Source organism: Balaenoptera musculus, chromosome 20 (assembly GCF_009873245.2).
Source record: "Balaenoptera musculus isolate JJ_BM4_2016_0621 chromosome 20, mBalMus1.pri.v3, whole genome shotgun sequence".
Classification (NCBI taxonomy): domain Eukaryota; kingdom Metazoa; phylum Chordata; class Mammalia; order Artiodactyla; family Balaenopteridae; genus Balaenoptera; species Balaenoptera musculus.
Window position 1 is genome coordinate 20,930,091 of NC_045804.1, and position 17,218 is coordinate 20,947,308.

At 35.8% G+C, this 17,218-nt stretch overlaps 1 protein-coding gene across 2 annotated transcripts in view; it reads right to left on the bottom strand.

Annotated features, from left to right (window-relative positions):
* STAT5B (signal transducer and activator of transcription 5B) overlaps positions 1-17,218 on the bottom strand; it is a 70,171-nt gene that overhangs the window by 42,618 nt on the left and 10,335 nt on the right. The gene's annotated exons all lie outside the window — the stretch shown is intronic.

Below are 17,218 nucleotides of genomic sequence, written 5' to 3' on the forward strand. Positions count from 1 at the left end.
TGCACAGGTTACTTTTTAAATCATCCTTCAAGGTGCTCCCTCTCTCTTCCTCTTTGCTTCTTTACCAATTAGATCTCCCAGCATATTTCTTTTTCCTCAACAAGTTAGTTTCCATCCTTTAAAAAAAAATAAAGATTTAGTTCTCTTACTCTCTTTTTCCCCGTCCCTCCAAGTAGATTGATAGAGAGCTACAACTATTTTACTTATATTTGGACCCTAGGGTCAGGTTGTCTCTGTAGCAACTACTCAGGAAAATGAGAATGAAAAAGAAAGGAAGAAAGAGATGGAAGGAGGGATGACAGACTAGAAGGGAAGGAAAGGGATGGAGAGAGGGAGGGAGGAAGATATAATGAGAATAGAAAGAGAGAAAAGAAATGAGTAGGAGCATGTAATTTCCTAATGAAGCTGCAATCGAAACCTTTCATGTAGCTATTGTCCTTGTGTAGAGTTTGTCTTCATGCCTGTATGAACAATTACAACAATGTGCCAGTAATTTTCCAGTTCATAATCAGGCTATAAGAAGGAGAACAATTTGCTTTATGAAACATGGAGAAAGACTAATCTCTGATATTATTGTCAGTGCAGGTTTATCAGCAAGACTTGGAGGAGATAAGCCTACAGACATACAGATTAGGAATCACATTTTCAAAGCTTTAATAACCCCCTAGTGGCATGCAACAAGCTGCTGAATTAACTTGTCTTTGGACACTTACTGTGTATGCATCACTTGCTAGATCTAGGTACAAAAAGAAAAACTAAAAAAAATGGGGGAAAGAAAAATTGCCAAGTCTCCAAGCAAAGGGGCCACATTAAAAAAAAAAAAAAAAAAGGGGCTTCCCTGGCGGCGCAACAGTTCAGAGTCCGTCTGCCGCAGAGCAGCTGGGCCTGTGCGCCACAGCTACTGAGCCTGTGCTCCGGAGACACGAGCCACAACTCCTGAAGCCTGGGCGCCTAGAGTTGCAACAGGAGAGGCCACTGCAATGAGAGGCCCGCGACCGCAACGAGGAGTGGTCCCTGCTCGCCGCAACTAGAGAAAGTCCGCGCGCGCGCAGCAACAAAGACCCAACGCAGCCAAAGATAAATAAATAAAATAAATAACAATAAAATTAAAAAAAAAAAAAGAATAAGCCAGAAACAAAGGGCCAAATATTATATGATTCCACTTATATGAAGTACCTAGAGTAGTCAAACTTATAGAGAGAGAAAGTAGAATGGTGGTAACCAGAGTCTGGGGGAGAGTGGGGATGGGGAGTTATTGTTTAACAGGCACCATTTTGATGTGGGATGACATTAAGTAATGTCACTGAACTGTACACTTTAAAATGGTTAAAATGGTAACACAAACACAATTTTTTTAAATGGGGAAAAAAAGCCAGTTCCTGCCTAGTAAACTCAAATTTCTTCCATCCTTAACTCCAAAATCCAAAGGAAACAAAGAGAATTGGTTTTCCCCTCTCTTTTCTTTCTTCCACAGTAAAAGGTAGACGTTCAGCCCTACTGAGGGTTGAAGTGGTCTCTGGAGACACCCTCTATGTTGAGATTAAAGGGAAAGATGGAATTAAGGTAACTTCAACATCAACCAATCTTTATTATCAGAGATGAGGATCTTCCTGCCATAAACAAAAGTAAGTGCATCGACCCACTCATAGAAACAATACATATTTATTTAACAATACTTGTTGAGGACCTGTTACATGCCAGGTTCTGTTCTAGCTCCTGAGGATATAGCAGTGAACAAAACAGATGTGCCTTTTATGGAACTTAGATGCTAGTACCTGATATGAAATACTTTAAAGTTTAAATAAATACAGACTATGCTATACTTTCTATTTTTTGCTTTTAATTTTTTTTTTCCCTGTTGTGGGAGAAGGACACCATACCTGACTAACATAGAATCTTACAAGTAAACAGCAAAGTCTGTGCATTCAAACCAATATTTGGAAAAAAGTTTTAAAAGCATCTCAACAAAATCAGACTAACAAGGGTGATGACTGGCTTTTGTGAAAGGCTTGGCAATGTGAAAGAAATTTCTGATAAAGCCAGGACATCTGTTCATCCCTGATGGAAGTCGATCATCTTTATGGAGCTATATAGTACGTGCAAAACAATGCGGGTCTAATCAAGGATTCCACCGTTAAGGTCATTTCAGTGCGGTATTAGCCCAGCTTTTTCCCAGGAGACATAGTTTTATATAGAGGATAACTTTCATGCTTGTCACAATCAAATCAAATCATTTATCTCTCAGAGATGATTTGAAGATTCAATTTCCACAATGTACTAAAAATATAGAGCATAGAGTTTAAAATTTATAATAGCACTCAGGTTTCTCCCCACCAATGCATAGCAGCACAAGGTGGCAGATGGCTTGCAAATGTTTAGTTTCTTCTTTTTCCCATGGGATAAAATATAGGTCAAATTCTACTAAAATAAATAACATCACAGTGAAAACCTAGGTATAACAAAAATATTTTGAAATACTTGACTGTTTCTCAACTCAACAAAACAATCTTTTGTTTAATATAATGAATATAATGAATTTTAAGACAAAAGAATCAGATTTCCCCTTGGAGCACAACGGTTTTTATATACGCTCTTAAATTTTCACCTTTAAGGAAATATTTTAAATATTCTAAATTAGGCTGTCATATTATATTTGGAAAAAAGGAACTTTTCCTTTATGGAAATAATTCTCAATTTTATTGAGGAGTAATTTACAATCAGTAAACTATACCAGGATGTGTTAAGTTACAATTAACCTACTTTGGACACCATATTAAAATAAAGGGGCCCCTAAAGGCTAGCTGGGAGTAAAAGCTACTAAGTGCTTTATTTAACATTAAAAAGCCAACTGAACTTGGCTCAGATGTCTGCCAATATTCAAAGCAGCACAGGAGTTCTATCCATTTCTTCAAAGGTTCCTTCTAGAACCAGGGATCTAAAAAGACATTTAAGATAAACTAAGTAGTTTATGGTGGTTCAATGTTAAGACTCCGTGCTCGCAATGCAGGGGGCCCAGGTTCAATCTCTGGTCAGGGAACTAGATCCCACATGCCGCAACTAAAGATCCCACATGCTGCAACTAAAGGAGCCTGCATGCCGCAACTAAAAATATCACGCATGCAGCAACGAAGATCTTGTATGCCGCAACTAAGACCCGGCACAGCCAAATAAATAAATAAATAAAAGATAAACTAAGTAGGAAGGCCTGACAATCGGAGGGTTGAGTTGGCCTTCTGAAGCTGTTGGTTCAGTCTTCCACATAAAGGTGGAGTTACCATCGCCCCACGATGATAACTAAATATTACTCCCCTCCGTAAAGTATCTCCTAAGATTAAACTAACATTAGAGGGGAAATCTCTTTTGAAAGGAAAAATTTCGTCTGTAACTAGATCTCAAATTTCAAGAATCAACTTTATGTACAACATGAAAATGAATAGTAACTAAGACCAAAAGACGAATATGATTCTTTATCAGGCAAACTCAGTTTCAAAAACAACATACACACCCCCCTAAAAAAAACTCTGCCTAAAAGCAATTTTGATAGTTCAGTTATACCTAAAACACTATGGGTTGTTTTAGTTCCAGAGTTGTAAGCAAGGTCGTATAGATGACAAGAGACAATTTAGGCTGATGCATCAAAGTTCAACACTCAGACGCCTGCACCTTCTGTAATAAAACAACAGGCAGCTGCCAACCTCTTCCCCGCACCTTCTTCCTGGTCACCTTACAAATGGAATCATAATCCAAAATGCATTTGCATATTTGTTGTTTGGGACACACAACATTGTCTCACAGAAACAAAGTTATAAAGAGATGAAAAATTCCTAGGTAAGCCCCCAAACCCCAGTTGATCTACAATCCTACAAAACCTAATTACCCTTTATAATTTTGTTTCTGAAGGAAAAGAAGTTAGAACTTCTAGTCAGGGATACCATTAGTAACAAAGTAATCCCTCTACTCCTGCCCATCCCAGCTCCTACAAAGCACTAACAGCTCTCCTACTCCCAACAAAAGAAAGGGCCTCCAAGGATGTGGACAATGCTTCAACCGGCCTCAGTGCAGCAGTTTCCAAAAAAAAGCGGAGTCTGTGTACATCTGTGTGCATTTTGGGATTGGGGTCTGGTGGGAAGCTTTAGGGGTATCATCTTCTTTCAGGTAAGGAAAGCTTCTGATTCCTTGTAGAGCAGTTCCCAGAGGGCAAGAGATCCTACCTGTATTTGAGCTATATGTAAACTAGATGTTAAAAGTAGGAGACAGTCTGTATTTTATTTTACTTCTTTAGAAGCCCTGTAACTGCACTGTCCAATAGGATAGCTATAAGCCACATGTGCTATTACTGGGCACTTGAAATGTGGCTAGTGTGACTGAGGAACTAAATTTTTATTTCATTTTAATCACCTTAAATGTAAACTTAAAATTGATGCTCAATTTGGTTACTGGAAAACTTTCAAGTACGTTTGGAACAACCTGGGTATGTGAATCTACTTTACCAACTAAAAGTTTTATGAAAACTGAACACTTCATGTATTTCTGGTAAAAATTTTGCATCTAAATTGAGATATGCTGTGTGTGTAAAACACACCAGATTTTGAAGACTCAGCAGCAAAAAAGGAATGTAAAATGTTTCCTAAGTTTATATACTGATTACATGTTGAAATGGTAATATTTTGGATATACTGGGTTAAAGAAAATATATTATTAAAATTGATTTCACCTGTTTCTTTTTACCTTTTTTAAAGGTTACTTCTAGAAAATTACATTTATATTTATACTGGACAAGCTGCTTGTCTATAACATAAATATTTCACATATTCCTCTATAACTTTTACAGTCTTCTAGTTCGTATGTGTCTTATCTGTAACAATTATAACTTTCCTTCTATGCTTTGCTTAGAAGAAAAAATATTGAAAGCAATTCTAAGCTTTTAAATTAAAATATTTAAAATATATAGTTTTACTACACTTACTGAAATGTTAGAATGCAATTACACTATTTGAGTTGAAAGCATACAGCATATTGTTTTTAAAAATTACTATTCTGTTACATAATCTCTATAGAAAGATATGTTTAAGAAGACTAAATCTAGTGATTCTTTAATGGAACTACCGGTGATTATCCACCATCTGTTCAAAGAATGTGAAATTCATTTTGAGTCATATTAAGATCCTATCCCAGTGCATATTTCAAAGGAAGTCCATGTGAATTCTCACCTCTCTGATTTATTCTCTGAAAAAATTTTAGTGATCCAAATAAACAATGTGGTATATTCAGAGCCATACTGATCTATGGAAAAGGACAGACAAGAAGCAGATCTGAACATATATGAGGACTTAGTATACATTAAGATGGACTTTCCTATCAATGGGGAAAAGAGGGAGCTGGTGGGAAGTGGTGGATTTTTTTTGGATAACTGGTGAGCCACTTGAAATTGATTTAGGTTGAAACTGTTAATACCTGTGAAACATTTAGCTCAGTGCTGGCACACAGTGAGTGATCAATAAATAATATTGTTATTTTCAGGAAAACTAATAAAGCTACATTCCCACCTCACTTCTTACACAGAAACAGATTTTAGATGGATTGAGAGACAATGAAAAAAAAAAATTAGAACCATAACATATTCTGAAAGAAAATACAAATGAAAATTTTATAATCTTTGGTCGGTATGATTTTTGTATGTCTTAATAGCCAGATCAGAGAAGAAAAGATTATTAAATTAGATTACATAAGAATTTAACATTTTTGTACTGCAAAAAAATAGTATACAAAGTTGAAAGTCAAAAAAAGGAAAAAAACAGAGAAAATTACTTGTAACATGTAAGACAGAAAGATCTCTGAGGAAAACTCAAGCATATATAATAAAAAAACAGGCCAATTATATAAAGAGGCAAATCACAAAGAGGAAACAAAACGGCCAGCAAACTTGTGAAGCACTGCTAGAAATCAAAGAAACACAAACAAATATGAGAGACTAGCAAAGATAGAAAGGTTGCCAACACTTACTAATGGCAGATGTGGGAAAATGGCCATTCCCTTCATGCACTAGTTATTGGTGGGCATGTAGACTGGGATAGTCTTTTTGGAGGGCAGTTTGGCACTATCTATGCAAATGACTCAGCAACTCCACTTCTACAACTTAATATTAAGGAGATGGTCTGGTAAATGTGAAAAAAATCCACTCAGCCTAAGGATCTATACTACCATGTTATTTACAGAAGGGAAAAAGTGGAAACAACTATCAATTATTAATGGATTAACTAAATTACAGTAGAGTTATACAATGGAATACACACCTTAAAAATGTTGAAGTAAATTGGTAAAATGTTGAAGTAAATTTATTCGTTCCCTGGGGAAACAAGTCCTTTCTGAGTCCCCAGGTAACAAAATAAGAGGTTTGTTTTAACAGTACATTTGGATTATTTGTTATTTCTTCTCCATACTCCCTCATCTCCATTATCTGTGTTAACGGAGAGATGGTTGTTTACAGTAGAGGTTTGTAACCTGAGTCCACGAACCTCTTGAAATGTATGCAGATTTTTATGTGTATGCATATTTTACTGGGAAGAGAGTCAATGGTTTCATTAGTGCCTCAAAAGGTCTCCTAGTCCACAAATGGTTAAGAACCACTGGTGTATATAATTTAATGGGTCAAGTTGTTGTCTAACTGCCTTAAAAAGCGCATTAGCTCACTAGTCAGTAAATATTTACTTAGTATTTACTAAGTCTTACCTTGATTGGTAGACCAATTACCATAAAATTTGGGAATAAATTTCTTTACTCACTTTGGAAGTATTTTTAAACACACACACACACACACACACACACACACACACGCTCACAATCCCCAAAAGCCCTCTAGCAGCTAAGAGACAAAAAGCGAATTAGAGAGCTTCAAACAAAATTATAATGTTAACTTTTAAGAGAAATAATCATTTTTTACAGTCATTTGAATCTTACATACATTTGAGCTCCTTTACTGAGATAATTTTAAGATTTATGGACTTAGAAAAAGACTTACCTTTGTGAGGACAGCCAAGTTCTCAAACTCAAATAAAGGCTAGATAGAACACTATCAAGTAACTAGTTCTAAATGAAGAAAGCAATAAATCATTTCACATATTAATTTTAAAATATTCTATAATTTACTGATGCCATATTATGAAATATGTAATGCTAAATTTGAGGTCCCAGTTTATATAATTTTTAAAATATCTCATGGTTTGGTGAAGATGATTCAGATACATAAGGGAAGAAGGGGATTATTCTAACTGGTAACAATAATATCATAGTGATAAAATAGATTACAGGGAAAATCAGCAACTATAAATGAACTGAAACCAAAGGAAAACATAATTTTGGATTCAATGAGATTATCACATTTTCAGGAGGCAGAGGAGGTAAGAAGTGATAAGCAAAAAAGAATAATAAAATCAACAGGATTTATTTATGAAGGCATATTGGGCAATATACGTTTATAGTTTTATCTTTAATACACAAAAATGATTATCTTCAAAAAATAATCATCATCAGACTTCCTTGGTGGTCCAATGGTTAAGACTCTGAGCTTCCACTGCAGGGGGCGTGGGTTCAATCCCTGGTCAGGGAACTAAGATTCCACATGCTGCTCGGCCAAAAAGATAAAATAAAAACTTCTGTTTAAAAAATAAATAAATAAATAAAATAATAATAATAATTATCTTCATGAATTGGAATTAACTACTTATGGATTTAGGATTAAAAAACACCAAAAGGTACTATATGATCTCTTTTATGTTTTAGTATTCCCAAAACTGACTTAAAATAAAATTCTGTTATAGGAAATGCCATTACAATAAATTACAAGGCACAATCTAAGTTAAGGTAGATTTTTGCTGAGTTGAATTTTACATAAAATATGTAGGTGTTCTGCTGGGCTCAAAAATACATATATTTTTTAAGATTGTAATTTTATTTGTCGCAAAATAATAAGACCTACAGAGCTATGTACCACAATTCTCCTAAAACATCAACTTGTAATTTATTTTCATTTTTCTTCCTTAAACTCCTTAAAATGTTAAAGTGCTTTTGAAACTAGATTTAGTTACAAAGAAACGATTTAATTTGAATTTAATTAAGGCAAAACACAGTCTCTTGTATTAGCAATGACATATACCCGAAAGAGTCTTTCACCAGAGATTTACTTTACCAGATATTCCCAAATGAATGTCATAATAAACACAGAGAAGTCATTAAGCATGACTAATGGAATTACAAGAAAAAGAAATCTATAAACCTAGCAACCTTTGTAGGTATCATCATGAATAAGAAAGCAGTATAAAAGCAAATGTGGAGGGACTTCCCTGGTGGCTCAGTGGTTAAGAATCCACCTGCCAATGCAGGGGATACGGGTTTGATCCCTGGTCTGGGAAGATCGCACATGCTGCAGAACAACTAAACCCATGCGCCACAACTACTGACTCTGCATGCCACAACTACTGAAGCCCGCGCGCCTACAGCCTATGCTGCGCAACAGGAGAAGCCACCGCAATGAGAAGCCTGCGCACCACAATGAAGAGTAGACCCCGCTTGCGGCAACTATAGAAAGCCCGCACGCAGCAATGAAGACCCAACGCAGCCAAAAATAAATAAATACATAAATAAATACATAAATAAAGCAAATGCAGAAAATATATTGAAATAATAACAATGTTCAGGGTTGCAAGAAGTTAAATGAGACCATTTCTTTTTCAAAAGTTGAAAAAACCAAACACACACCTTCAATATGAAATGAATGGTAACCTAGCAGAGCACATACACAAGTAAAATAATATAATTTCTTTATTATATTTATAAACAGTATAATTTTCCATCAGCTTATATATAAAAATATGAAACATTCCACCAAATATAGGAAATAACTCAGTCCTCAAGTTATTTTAACTCTGAAAACATTAAATACAATTTAAATGATTTTAATACCGTTCATCAAAAAAAGATGTCATATAATCATACCAAATAAGTATATCATGCCAAATATTTAACATAAACATCACAAACTACTTGTTTTTCTGCTCCTAAAAAGGAAACACTAACTGAAAACAAAAAGAGGTTTCTCATTCTGAGATAAATCAATATACAAAAGCCATTTAAAAAATAACTTTTTCCCCAGCTTTATTGAGATATAGTTGACATATAACATTGTATAAGTTTAAGATGCAGATGTAATGATTTGATATAAGTATATATTGTGAAATGATTACCTCAGTAAGGTTAGTTAACACATCCAACGACTCACACAGTTACAATTTGCGTTTGGTGAGAACTTTTAAGATCTACTCTCTTGGCAACTTAAAATATACAATATATCAATAGTACTGTTAACTATAGTCACCATGCTGTAAATTACATCCCCCAAACTTATTCATCTTAATAACTGGAAATCTGTACCATTTAACCACCCTCATCCATTTCCCCACTGTCCTCCCCTGGCAACCACCAATCTGCTCAGTTTCTAGGAGTTGGGTTTTTTTAGATTCCACATGTGAGTGAGGTCATACAGTATTGTCTTTTTCTGTCTGACTTATTTCACTTAGCATAAGGCCCTCAAGGTTCATCCACGTTCTCACAATGGACTTCCTTCCTTTTATGGCTGAATAATATTCCATGTGATCTCTCTCACATTTTCTTTATCCATTCATTAAAAATAACTTTTTTCTTGATTACAAAAGTATTTCCTATTCATTATTACCTATTTATTATAGAAAAATGGGAAGAAACTAGAAAGTGCACACATACATACATCCATCCAGAATCCCACAACCCAGAAGAAGTCTTTTTTTAGTGCCTATTCTTAATGCTTATACGTACATATATATTTCTTTTATGAGTTACTTCATAAAAGCTACTATTTTTATATTTGTCCTGTTCAAATTTACCAATGTAACTGGAATGTAATGTTCAGTTCTGTCCCAACTAGACCTCTCACACTTGGATAATAAAAATTCAAAACCATAAATTTTGATGTCACGTTTCTGGAACAAAATTTCAAATGTGCGCTTAAGGTAATAAGTTATCCTAAGGACCCATTCCTTTAAAATTATGTGTTTTGCTCTGGTATTGCAAAATAAAAGGATTATGCTTCATGACCAACTCAGCATGTTCACCGCAGCCATGTCGTTCAGGAAGCCAAATATTTTCTATTTTGTTTTGATACCTTCAATGGTTAAGGAGGAAGGCCAATCTCTATACACATTACAATGCATTTAGTATTTTTACTTGATATTTAAATTCACTGCAAGATAAACTCATCTTTAAAATATGCCCACATTCAGGGTTTCCATATATCGTTACACAATTGAAAAATTAACAACAAAAGAACAAGGAATATTTGCACTGCATCCCTATGTATTAGACCTTCCATACCTTTCGGAATAAGACTCTACAAAGTCCATTTCTCGCTATCATTCTTTCTTACTTTCTACCAGAAACAGATCACAAATCCTAAAAACATAAATCCGTAGGCTGAAGTGACTGTTTCATTTTGTAAAGAGCTATATATTTCTGTAGATACATAGTTTGCTACTTTATTCAAGCCTAAAAGAGGACCAAAAGATTTTTAGAAACATGAAACAAAAGGAAAAATAGAATTAGCATTATTTCTGAGAGAATATTTTACCTAGTTTAAACCATTAATGAATATATTGTAGAATGCTATGTTACGAAGCTGATAAACCCCGATTTTTAGTACTTTAACAGATTAAGTGCTGAACAGTTTTTCTTTCTTTCTTTCTTCTTCTTTCTCTACAATGATATTTTAAAATATAGTTTATTTAAAACATTTCCCCAGGTTTGGATTTTTAAAAATCCCACTCTTTACAAAAACATAGCGATGTGCTACCAGCTATAGGCTCTGAATTTTAGACAATACAAAATATTTTTTCACAAACTTTCTAATTGACTCTCACCTAAAGGCTGGAAACTCCCACTGAAGGCTTTTTAAACTCATCAGACATATATTAAAAAAACAAAAAAAACACCTTTAATTGTAGGATCTCAGTGACACAAACATAAGGAAATTCTGAGTTATAGATACTTCACATTAAGCTTTTTCCACTGACATTGTAACTTTTGTCAACATTCAAAGAAAATTCAACTCTGGTCAAAGGTGACAGTTTGACAACCCTGGAAGCTAACATCCTCTGTTTATTTGAGCAAGTTCATACTCTCTGCTCAGGAAATTGAAGGTTTTTTCATCCCTGACTTGATCTCTCAAATTCAAATCACTGCACTTTAGGGTTGTGAATTCTGTCTCCAAGACTTAACTTCACAATCCACCTCTAAGAAAAGTGCTGATAGAAAACAAGCATCAGATATGAAAAGGAATACATTTCTGAGACTAGTTTCTAATGGTCTTTCCATGGCTCTAAACACACAATAAATTCAGTTGCCTTAAAAATTATCCCGCCAAATTAAAATTCTTAAGTCCTTCTAGCTCAAAAATCACAATTACTAGCTTTAAAACAAGAACAGGCCATAAACCCCTTCAAAATAAAGTTGTAAATAAAACGTGCTGGGGCTTCCCTGGTGGTGCAGTGGTTGAGAGTCTGCCTGCCAATGCAGGGCACACGGGTTCGAGCCCTGGTCTGGGAAGATCCCACATGCCGCGGAGCGACTGGGCCCGTGAGCCACAACTGCTGAGCCTGCGCGTCTGGAGCCTGTGCTCCGCAACAGGAAAGGCCGCGATAGTGAGAGGCCCGCGCACCGCGATTAAGAGTGGCCCCCACTTGCCGCAACTAGAGACAGCCCTCGCACAGAAAACGAAGACCCAACACAGCCATAAATAAATAAATAAATTAATTAATTAATTTAAAAAAATGTGCTGGATACTTGCATTCTCAGTCAACAAACATGCACGTCTCAAACCACACTGGCAAAGAAGATCCTTTTGTTTATAAACAGAAGCCAAAGGGACAGCTTATAGCCCTTCTCCTGTGATGTACATGGTAACGCTAGTAGAAGGACAACAAAGGACAACTTATAGTTAAAATTAAAACTTTCTCAGGACTTCCCGGGTGGCGCAGTGGTTAAGAATCCGCCTGCCAATGCAGGGAACACGGGTTCCAGCCCTGGTCCGGGAAGATCCCACATGCCGCGGAGCAACTAAGCCCATGCGCCACAACTACTGAGTCTGAGCTCTAGAACCCGCGAGCCACAACTACTGAGCCTGCATGCCACAACGACTGAAGCCCGCGCGCCTAGAGCCCATGCTCTGCAACAAGAGAAGCCACCGCAATGAGAAGCCTGCACACCGCAACAGAGTAGTTCTCACTTGCCACAACTAGAGAAAGCCTGTGCGCAGCAATTAAGACCCAACACAGCCAAAAATAATAAAATAATTTAAAAAATAAAGTTAAAAAAAATTTTTTTTTAATTAAGACTTTCTTTGTTTTAATATAATTTCCATCAGGAATACGTAAGTTGGAAAAACACCTACCATCACCTTCATAAACTTCAAAAAAATTCCAAATATACATTTAAAAATTTCTATTAAAAAAACACAAGAGTCCATTCTGGAACACAAATAAAGAACTATAAGCCTTAAAGAAATCAAATGTCTCACTGCAAAGTTGCAGTTGCCTGCTCTCCTTCGCAGTGCAGTGGGTAGCAATGCAGCCTCCGGAATCAGCTCGGCCTGGGTCTGGATCCAGCCCTGCCATTAGCAGCAATGTGACCTTGGACAAATTACTTAACTTCTCTGTGGCCACTTCTTCATCTTTCAACTGAGGATAATACCCACCCCTCTGAGGACCATGAGTTAAAACATGGCAGGAGCTTATAACAGTGTCTGCTTGGCACACTGTAAGTGAATCATGTTAGGTATTATTTTTCTTCTCTTTCTACTTTTAGGTTTGGGGCATAATTTGAAGTACTTTTAAATTAATTTTCTGATCACTTTTTGAAAGATGGCATAATAATTATTATATAAATAATTAGTACACCTTCCCAGATGAGCTTACAGTAAGTAGAGCTATAGCCCAGGGTGGTAAATAGTTTTTTATACAAATCATGGATGTGACTGTTACTGGTAGCTTTGGCTTGATTTCCCATATGCAAAAAAAATCCCCTACTAGGAAAAAACAAGCAGTGTTAGAGAAAACTTGAGTTTGTCCTGTTATCATTGCAGGGTAAAGCCAAAGTCACTTTTACTAGTCTGATGGGCATTGAAAATATTAGTCACCAAGTTAATCCCAACAAATAACAATAATTGATTGGCTCATTGATGTATTTCCCCTTGTCTTCCCCAATCTTTCTCTAACTAGTCAGAAAGGGAAGTTTTCATATCTTCTGAGAATCTCATTACTGCTCTCAAACCATACTCTATATCTTAGTATAATTTAAAAAATGAGTCAGCATAAGCACCTCAAAAAACTAGCAGTGAATAGAATATGGAGATATTTCTCTTCATAACAGAAATCTGGAAACAAATTTTTTAAAGAGTTAATCAGAGTGCCAAAGGCAATGGAGGAACAAATGGAGAATGACTGTTAGATTTTGCAAGCTAGCTTCCAAAAGATAAATGTTCTTTATCAATCAATATATGTATTTTTCATCTTAATAGTATTACAATACATGAGAAATGGAGATAATTATTATAAATAAACTCAATGAAAAAAATATCCAGTATATGACAAATTATGACTTCTCCTTTCTTGACTATGGGGTGGGGGGCGGAATGGGAGGTCAAGATACGCTACATATTAACCTCATTTGCAAACTGCATTACTATGCAACATGCTAACGCAGTATTGCCTTTAGTGATGTGATCCAAAAGAAAATTTAGGAGAGAGAAACTGCCCCTACACTGCAAACATGTTTGAATGCCAATTTAATTAGGAGTCTATTTAGTCCTTACACTTCTTAGAATAAAGTTAGCTGAAGGCTAGGAAAAGGCCACTTGCTTCAATCACTGAAACAATACTTTACATACTCCTTTCAAGGATATTCTTCTCCGCAAGGCTCCAAATAACTCATACTCCAACATTTGTATTAAAAGGGACCTACCACGTAAAAATTATCCAGGAGGGTCAAGGAAGAGTTTTATGGCTGAGGGTGATTCCTCCAAAGTTCTACTACCACCATACCCTAAATTTCTCCTTGTGCTTATTTAACTCCTCCATGATATTCTGTGTGCCTTTTAGGTGAGGTCAGAAAAACGGCTATAGTCACTGCTAAATAGATGGGGTTCTATATCTTATAAACCTATGGCAATCCCTCTTGAAAGCACTGACATTCAAAGCTACACATAACACGTTTTCACTCTATCTTAGTGCTATGCATTTTCTAGGTACCTGGGAGGAAAACAGAAAGCAGCAGCCCCATTTTTCTGTTAATTGCACCTTTGTTGGGGTAGTTGTTAAGATTCCTTCCAAGGCAGCTAAACCTTGAAGGGAGCTGGGAAGATTTGGGATGTCTTGCCTTTCCAATTGGGTACTCAGTAGAGCTGTCATGAAGCAGTACACAGGGTCAAAGAAAAACCACATGGCATCTGATGCTCATCTTTATATGTTTAAGATAAAAATGTGACACCACGAGAAGGTTAACATGTGGACCTAATTTTGAAAATACAAACAGGAAGCACCCCCACCCCAATATTACCATTTAAAAAAAAAAGGAAACCAAACTTCAAAGATACCTTCCAAGGAAGTCACGGGTGTGACCAAACTAACAAAAGTAATAAAACGTCATCTAAAACCCTGAAACCACCAAAAGCGAGGGTCTCGTTCAACTAAAAGTTGAACACGTGTAAATTACTCCTGTCTTTGATTAGTAAAAATAGAATAGACTTAGATATGTAAAGTCCTCTCCAAACTGGCTTAGGTTTTTTAATAGTAAAGGATCATCACTAATAAGAAAACACCCAATGTAAACAGGCTACTTAAAATAAAGACATGACAATTAACAGAACGCAATTAAAAAATTTAATCACTGTGATGCTCACAATTTAAGTGTACCAGAAACTGTCTGATCAATGGAAACTAGATTTTTAAATTTGACTTTCTTATTCCTAGAAATAAGCATAAAACTGTTGTGTTTCCAACACTGCAGGGGAAAAAAATACTTCTGATTTTAGAACGGTTCTATTAACAAAGCTCAGATTTAAAGAAAAATCTTTTCCTTTAAACACCACACAAAACTGGGGACAGTGATACTTTCGAACAAACTTTTAAACATTATTTTTATTAAGAAGTGCCAGAGTCAACGTATTTTGATAGTTTATCATGCAGTAAAAGGATATTCTTCTGAAGAGCTCAGTAACCTAGAAATGTCATAACTTTTAAAAGAATAAGTTTCAAATGCTCAAAACACATTAATAAAAAACAGGAGGTTTTCTGCTTCCTTTTGTAGGAATAATGTGGTAATCTACACTGTAACAGAAGGGAGGAAATATGTGTCACTGGTAGTCCAGAAATCTGTGAATACTTCATGAGATACATACATGTTTGTAGGGCACTAGAAGAGTTAAGCTTCCTCTGATTCTGCCTTCAACCTGCAATCTAATCTTGAGCATATTATTTACCTATTTATAACACCTTGCTTTTATGACTACCTGTATTACCTACACAAAAATAAGCCAAATGAACCACCACAAGCACATTTATAAACATATACTTAACACAAACCACAAATGATTTCAATATAATTTGAAATAATTTTAACATAACAATATAACTTGAAACAAATGGACATAAGTACCCAAAGAGCAACAAATGATGCTTTTTACTAGTCCTGATGTGGTTTTTGCATATGTAAATAAAATTTTTAAAAAATCAATTGAGAGCAAGAAAATGAAGATGAAACGAGAAGTTGGGGCACAATAGGAAGTGCTGACCAAAATATACATGTTGTAACACTCCAAACAAGGATAACACTTTTTCCCCCTTCCATCATATATATCATGAAGTACCCATTTAAGAAACATAGACACCTTAAATTTCTTAACACAATCCATACTAATAGCCTGTGGGCAAAAATGTGAATCCTGACTAGTGAGAAGGGGGGGATAATTTATTTAGTTGGGTATACAGCAAAGATTTTGTGCAGTTTAGCTCCAAGTTATGCAATAACCAAACTGCTTGTGATAGAAATCAACTCTTGTGTTTTTTTCTGATGTTTTGCTTTTTTAAAAAAGATCTCTCCATTCCTTCCCTGTGTCTCAACCAGATGCTTGAAATTTTCATCTTCCAACGGCTACAGAAAACAAGTAATCTACTAGATAACACTTACCTGACCAAAGGTGTGGCGCTGTTTTGGTTAGACCAACAGACATCGCAAACTGTCACATAATAAATTTTCTTAAAATCGGCAGCCCCCTTTTCCCATTTACACTATCAATTCTAACTGTGATCTTCCAAGAGATGGAAATTGGTACCAAAACAAACAAAAAAACCCCAAAGCCTTGAAATAAAGTCAATCAATAGAATTCCACCATTTGATACTATCAGAACTGATCTAATGATCCTAGTGTTATGAAATTAGAAAATGACTGGCACACTAAATAAAATACATCCTCCTCTAAGAACTATAGCCAATGAATATGAACAATGTAACCAACATAATATAAACAAGTAAACAATAACGGAAAAATGTTGAGGAAAGAGGCAAAGTTCTATTATTTGAACGATAACAAAATTGAGATAATATACTCAACAGCTGAAAGCTTATTATGGCCCAGGCGGCTATCCAAGCCCTTTGGAAACCTAAGATACAAGCGGATGATAAACACCATTTGAAGACTGAAAAAAAGACCTAAGCTCAGTTTAATAATTTGGTGACACACTAGCCCTTTCAAGGGGCATTCCCCGAGGACATTCCAGAGACAATTTATGGAACTGTGTTTAGGCAAATATCTACTGCTTCTCTGTGCTTCGGGAAGAGCACTAATCTGAGAGTCTTCAGACCGACATTTCAGTTTCTAAATAGCTGAGTGAACGGAGCAGGCCAATCGCTCCGCCTATCTGGCCTCAGTTTCCTCATTCGTACAATAAAAGAATGTAGCATTACCGCCGCGGTCCTTTCCAGCTCTAACATTCTACGACCCACTCTGAGCACTATTTATTTGATACGACGGTATCACATACAATGACAGGATCAGAGGGGTCAAGAAGAAAAAGATCTGGCATGGCTCTTTGGGAAAGAGAGGATCGCTATCTCTTTTTGCCCTTAAAGTTCTTGTGGTTCT